Source organism: Littorina saxatilis, linkage group LG2, assembly GCF_037325665.1.
Source record: "Littorina saxatilis isolate snail1 linkage group LG2, US_GU_Lsax_2.0, whole genome shotgun sequence".
Classification (NCBI taxonomy): domain Eukaryota; kingdom Metazoa; phylum Mollusca; class Gastropoda; order Littorinimorpha; family Littorinidae; genus Littorina; species Littorina saxatilis.
The window spans coordinates 100,332,773-100,339,719 of record NC_090246.1 but is presented as its reverse complement, the minus strand read 5'-3'; the positions used below and the strand labels follow the sequence as shown (position 1 = coordinate 100,339,719).

The 6,947-nt window shown below is 41.1% G+C and overlaps 1 long non-coding RNA gene across 1 annotated transcript; it reads right to left on the bottom strand.

Moving 5' to 3' along the window:
• Window positions 1–1,839: 1,839 nt before the first annotated feature.
• Window positions 1,840–6,109, bottom strand: LOC138960330 (uncharacterized). Its single transcript, XR_011453947.1, has 3 exons — window positions 5,334–6,109; window positions 4,453–4,543; window positions 1,840–3,448 (listed from the first exon to the last, which is right to left on the bottom strand). It is a non-coding gene; the product is annotated as an uncharacterized lncRNA (long non-coding RNA).
• Window positions 6,110–6,947: the final 838 nt, after the last annotated feature.

The following is a 6,947-nucleotide window of genomic DNA, read 5'->3' as shown; positions in this document are numbered from 1 at the left end:
AAAAACAAAACACCCACATTCAGACTTTTCTACAAGGTCGTTTTCCGACACTTAAACCCTTCCGGCATCCTTCTACCATCACAGATCAAACTGTCTTAGACGCGGTGCAAAACAAAACTTTGTTCGGGTTGGTACAGTGTGATATTTATGTACCTGACCATCTAAAAGAACATTTCAGTGAAATGCAGCCTATTTTCAAAAATGAGTCTGTCAGCCGAGAACAGATCGGGGATTTTATGAAAGACTACGCTGAAAAACACAAGCTCTTATCCCAACCACGCCGTACACTTGTTGGGAGTTACCACGGTGAACAAATTCTGCTAGCCACACCCCTCTTGTTTTGGTACGTGCAGCACGGGTTGGTTGTTGAAAACATCACGCTGATCGTAGAGTATCAACCCAAAACCTGTTTCCGTCAGTTTGGTGACAGCGTTTCAAACGCGAGACGAGCAGGGGACCAAGACCCGTCAAAAGCTATCTTAGCTGAAACTTTCAAACTGCTCGGTAACTCAGCCTACGGGAAAACCTTAACTAACGTGGCCAACCATCGTGATATTCATTACGTTTTGTCTGACGAGGCCTCAAAACTGATCAACAACGGTCGTTTTCAAAAACTAACAGAAGTAACAGAGGTTGTCACTGAAGTAGAGATGACTAAAAAAAAAATCAACTGGTCACTTCCCTCTCAGATTGGTTACTTTGTTTACCAGTACGCTAAACTACGCATGTTGGAGTTTCATTTTGATTTTCTAGATAAGTTTGTGTCCAGAGCCGACTACCAGCTTTTGGAAATGGATACAGATTCTCTGTACATGGCGCTTAGCGCTTCAACGTTAGAAGAGGTGGTTCGTCCTGAACTGCGAGAGCAGTTTTACAAAGTGTATAACCAATGGTTCCCTGCACAAGCCTGTGACCAACACGAGGCAGCCTTCCAAAACACCCGTTTAGCTAACGCCCCATGGGACGCGACTCTCTGTCAGGCCTGTACAGCGCGTGTCCAGTACGATAAACGAACACCCGGTCTCTTTAAAACCGAATACCAAGGAAATTTGTTCATTGGTTTGTGTTCTAAAACCTACTTTTGTGAGGGAGACAGTGGGACCAAATTTAGTTCAAAAGGTTTGAACAAAAACCAAAACAAACTGACAAAAGAGTCTTACCAACAGGTGCTTCTAACGCAAGAAAGTGGTGGCGGTACAAACACTGGTTTCAAGACAGACGGAAAGTCTATGTTCACCTATTCCCAAACCAGAAAGTCACTCTCGTTTTTCTACATCAAGCGTGTGATCGCTTCTGATGGGGTTTCAACCCTGCCTACACCCGTCTAACGGGTCTCTTTCTTTTTTGACTGTGATACCCGTCTAATGGGGCTCTTTCTTTTTTGACTGTAATACCGCCGCCTGTGATATGGTTAACATTCCAATGCCAAACAACTTTGTCGTTTTTTTGTAAATAAATTTGATAAGACATGTTTTGCTTCTGTAAATAATGCTCGTATTGTTTAATCCCAAAAACCCCCAATGTGGCTTTGACATACCTTGTCAAAACGGTCCCAAGCCCGTGAAAACACAGAGGGAGGGTCAATTGCTGAATTTTATTGGTGCTTACCCCAGCTGGAGTGGTCATTAGTACCGAGCAACAGGTACAGGCACATGAAATCACATGACAAAATATAAAACGCAATAAACCGTTTATCCGCAATATCTCCTTATCACTACTTAAACACAGGCACCTTAACCTATCACTTTATGATGGGCCCTACCCTTGCGCATTGCGCATTGCGCAAGGCCTGAGACGTGCGCTCTTATACTACTCACACATACACTGAAGAAGTTTCCATTCTGATTCGGTTATTTTATTTGGTGCTATATGTTTGCTTCACATTGTTTCTTTTTTTTACATTGCTTGAGGTATCCCCATTCGCTAAACACATCCATAATGCATGCATGGCTCATTCGAAAGAGGGCAACTGAACAACTGATGCCCAATAGCAATAAATACTGAACAACTGAACAATAAATAGCAATAAAATGATGACAGTGCCAAGTTTTTAAGTACAAAGTGAAATCATGTGACTGGACAAAGGCACAATTACAAAATACAAATAAAAAAATCGTGGCCCATTTTAAATTAAGTTCTCAGCTCATGGGGAAGCATAAGATGACCCTAGAAACCGAAATTAGGAGACCTCCCGCCCCCAGGGCAGACTACAAAAAAAAAAGGGGGGGGGGGGGGGGGTAATTTGTGAAAAAGTATAAAAGGAATCAAAAACTGTATACATGTATTTAGTTAATACCCCAAAAAGTTGTATAGTATATACAATGTCAGACCCTAAAGAAAGTTTGTTAGTCATTGCTTAGGCAAAACAAAGCAAAATAGTCTGTTTACGGTATCCCGACCAACCCTATTATTTTTTCCCCGCCAACCCTAGACCTTTTTTTTGGCATTTGGAGAAAAAGAAAAAGAAAAAAAATCAATTTTGTTCCTGTTTTTTTGCAAAATAATTTAAAAAGATGGTTATAAAAAAAAAATTAAGAAAAGCCGACCTACCGACCCTCTTTTTGTGTGCCTATGTTACTGTAAACAGACCAAAAGGTACATCAAAAACAACACACCAGGGATGCTACTCTCCCCTTAAAAATAGCCATGGGTCATAGGTGTGACGTTTGAATCTTTTAGCTAAATAAAACCATAGGCAATTGATCGGAAATATCAGGAAAAATCTTACAAGTTTATTATTTGTTTGCTTGGACCAATCCTCTTGCCGAAGTGTTTTACAGTAAAAATTGATTTTACGTCAAAAGTATCACAGGAATATCGAATGTTGAGGTAAGGCTGGGATAGCCAAGTTCAAGAATAACGGAAGGTGACTGTTGAATCTTTTTGAAAATGTATAAAAATATAGATGGTAGGCAATTCAAAATTAAAAAAAGGACTCTCGGAGCATGGACTTTTGAGTCAAAAATTAAAGAAGGCTCTATGAGCCGAAGTACATGTTTTGTCTCTTTTTTTTTATTTTGAATTCCCTACGATCTATATTTTGATACAATTTTGGACCCTCTTTGTACGGAGAGAGTTGGCAATTGTTAATCACATTCTCTCATCTCATCGACTCTCCTTCGGCTCCTTGGTAACATGCGTTCCGTCTCTGCCAGGAATGGACACAGCAGCAGATAACCGGTAAATATGTAACAGGCATAAATGGCAAAATAGCTCGCCTCGCCTGATAATATATGAGACAACTGTTCTATTACAAAGTCTTTCTTGGGAGGCTTGGCTAATTTACTCGCTCGTTTTACACGGGGTTCCATCGTTTTCTTTTCTAATCGGAAAACCTTGCTCCTCAGTTTGTTGACCTTCTGCCGAAGTTCCGCTTCACGAGGGGATGGGGAGGATGACGACTTTGATGCTTTACATCCTATGTCCTCCAGGATCGCCTGAATGTCATCTAAAAAAGAAAACACACACACAAAACACACATAAAATAACATAACCATAACAAGTTACAACCTGGAAGAAATTAAAACATGTGTAATTCAATCACAAAATGAAAATAAACAATAGCGTAGGAAGGCAGGCCAGAAATGAAGTGTATTAGCAACTATGGATTCGATGTGGAACAATGATGGAATTGACCTTGTTTGGTACTGAATGGGTGAGGCCATTAGAACTGTACCCACGGAATACGCGCTATATAAGCTTTATATTGATTGATTGATTGATTGATTAGGACAACAGTACCAGGTAAACTCCTCACACACCATGCCTCTTTCTTTCTTTCTTTATTTGGTGTTTAACGTCGTTTTCAACCACGAAGCTTATATCGCGACGGGGAAAGGGGGGGGGGGGGGGGGAGATGGGAATAGAGCCACTTAATTGTTTCTTGTCAAACCATGCCTCTAACAGGATATGTTTCCCATCTTTACGTGTGGGAACTACAGGTACAATTTCATCCATCCATGCATCCGCCCTATACAGCTTCTTCTTCTTCTGCGTTCGTGGGCTGAAACTCCCACGTGCACTCATTTATTTGCACAAGTGGAATTTTATGTGTATGACCGTTTTTACCCCGCCATTTAGGCAGCCATACGCCGCTTTCGGAGGAAGCATGCGGGGTATTTTTGTGTTTCTAAAACCCACCGAACTCTGACATGGATTACAGGATCTTTTTCGTGCGTATTTGGTCTTGTGCTTGCGTGTACACATGAAGGGGGATAAGTCACTAGCAGGTCTGCACATAAGTTGACCTGGGAGATCGGAAACATCTCCACACTTAACCCACCAGGCGGCCGCGACCGGGATTCGAACCCTCGACCTTCCGAGTTAATAGACCGACGTCTTACCACCCCGCCCCAGCGCCCGTCACCCTATACAGCGATTATCAACTATGTAATGGATGGGTTTAAACATTTTTTGATGTCAGGGTGTTCTTCATGGTTAAAAATCTCTTACCTGGTTGAACAATTTGTGTATCAGGCGACAGGTCGGTGCTGGCTTCATTTGTAGCTACCCTTTGCGATGGTGGCTTCCTCCCACTAGCAACCTGCAAATTGCACAGCTCTTTAACTGACAAACTCACAACCAACACCCAGTCACAATGAAACATTTCTCCCAATTTCATGGCATTGGTCTTAGGCCACACACAAAAAGTGTATGTTTCTGGTAAGGCAAAACAAAAAATAATCTGTTTACGGTATCCGGACCGACCCTATTTTTTTCCCACCGGCCCTAGACTTTTTGGGGGCATTAAAAAATAAAATTAAAATATTCAGATGGCTAAAATACAAAACTAAAAAGCCGACCTACCGACGCTATTTTTGGGGGGCCTATGTTACCTTAAACAGACTTTTTTGTGACCTAACATGACTAAAGGTGGAGATTTTTTTTCTAACCTTTTTTTTTAAAACCATCTTTTAAACTATTTTGTTGAAAAACAGGAAAACAATTGATTTTCGAATACCCCTTTTATTTTTGAAAATGCCAAAAAAAAAATGTCTAGGGTCGTCGGGGAAAACATAGGTAGGGTCAGGTGACCAGAAACATACAACTTTTTTGTTGTTGACGCCGACCCTATACCTTTTTTGCCATTTGGGGCTGTTTTTTTGCAAAATAAGTTCATCATATCATCATAATCAGGACGTCGATCCAAAATAAGTAACTTTTTTTTGTTGGCCTTATCATTTTTTTGCGCTAAATGCAAACAGGCATTATTTGATGGGAACAATGCTGTTGTTTTCAATTCTTACATCAGCCTCAAACTTGTCATTACTCAACCTGCATTTAATAGTGTGCTTCTTTGGTTTGCAAAAACCTAAAACCAATAAATAAATAACCTTCGGTGGTGGATTGGGCACTGCAAACAATGTCGGGACAGCATTCCACACAAGTGATCCTCTCTGCAGGATTGTTTTACTGGTTGGCCTCAAAGTGATCAGTACAAAGCTTGAGACCTTGAACAGCAGCTGGCTGCAGCTTTTCAAAGTCCTCTCGCCTTGTGAATTGCATCCATATTCTGCACCTAGTTTGACAATAAAAACAACAATGTTATTGTTAAACTAAGCAAAAAGGAAAGACAAAGAAAGCTAAATCAGATCTTCAGTCTAAATCTAACGCTCTGCCTGAACGCAAAACGGATGAGTGATGTACCTTTGTACTGTAGTTTTCCCGTAAGCAAGGTTTGATAAAGGTTTCGGCAAATATGCCCACGGGTTTGTCATCAAGTGTAAACTGTTGTTTTGTACTGACTGCTGACTCACACTCACAGTCGTAAGTACTCGCTGACGCTGTAGTCTACTGAGTGAGTTGACTCGAGCCATTGCATTCTCATTCTGAAGAAGGTAAACCTGATGAAATAATCACTGCACAACCCACCTTTTTTCTTCTGTAGGGAACTTGTGGAAAGTTTTCCCGAAGCAGCTCTGTTTGTAACGGGCGTTCTTGCAACAAAAAGCCGAGCACAATTATTTACCACCACCTCGCACACGATCGGTACCTACGCGATCCGCCATTTTGTTTTCGCCGCCAGCATGTGACTAGGGACGATAACCCACAAACACTTTTTCGCATTTTCTTCGCAAGTTCCACGTCTTCCTTTTGTACAGTGTTTGATGATACTGCCAGTAGTTATCCCCGCTTTGGTGTGCCTCATCGTGGGATCATGCATTTTGTACCTGCCCTAGCAGATCAAACTCACTTTTCTTATGATCGACCAAAAATTTCATCAAATCATCCAAATGACGTCTTATTTGTTTTGGTGCAGGAATGACTCAGTCATGGTTCTGGAAATCACAGCACAATGACCACATCGATACACACTCCATTTGCGTTGTGGTCACCTTTTGCCCACGACCCCCAAGTGCTCTGTTGAAAGGCCTGATGGGATCAAAGATGATGCGTATCTATTAATAATATTGCATGCATTATTCTTCTTGTCTCCTTTTTCTTACCCAGGACTTTGAATAAAAAGCATAATCTGTTACTTATTTGGAATGAAAACTTGTGAAATGAAAAAGGGTGGATGGGGAGAGAGAGACTCAGGCTCAGACTCAGACTCAGAACTTTATTACAAAAGGATAAAGGTTTTAGGCAAAGCCTATTCTTCCAACCTGTCCTTTATACAACACATAAAGACAGACGCACATAAAAAAAATATAAATTCAATCATATAAAATACAGAAATACATTGTATGGACTGCAACACAATGTGCATTTAAGGAGAGAGAGAGAGGAGAGAGAGAGAGAGAGAGAGAGAGAGAGAGAAAGAGAGAGAGAGAGAGAGAGAGAGAGAGAGAGAAAATGAGAGAGAGAGAGAGATGGATGGATGGATGGATGGATGATTTAATTGTAACCAACTCGGGTGAGTTCATTGCTACATTGAAGGGTGGGATCATGTGTGCGCCTTTCATCCGCAAGTGGCAAACTACAAGTCTGTTGTTTCTTTTCTTTGT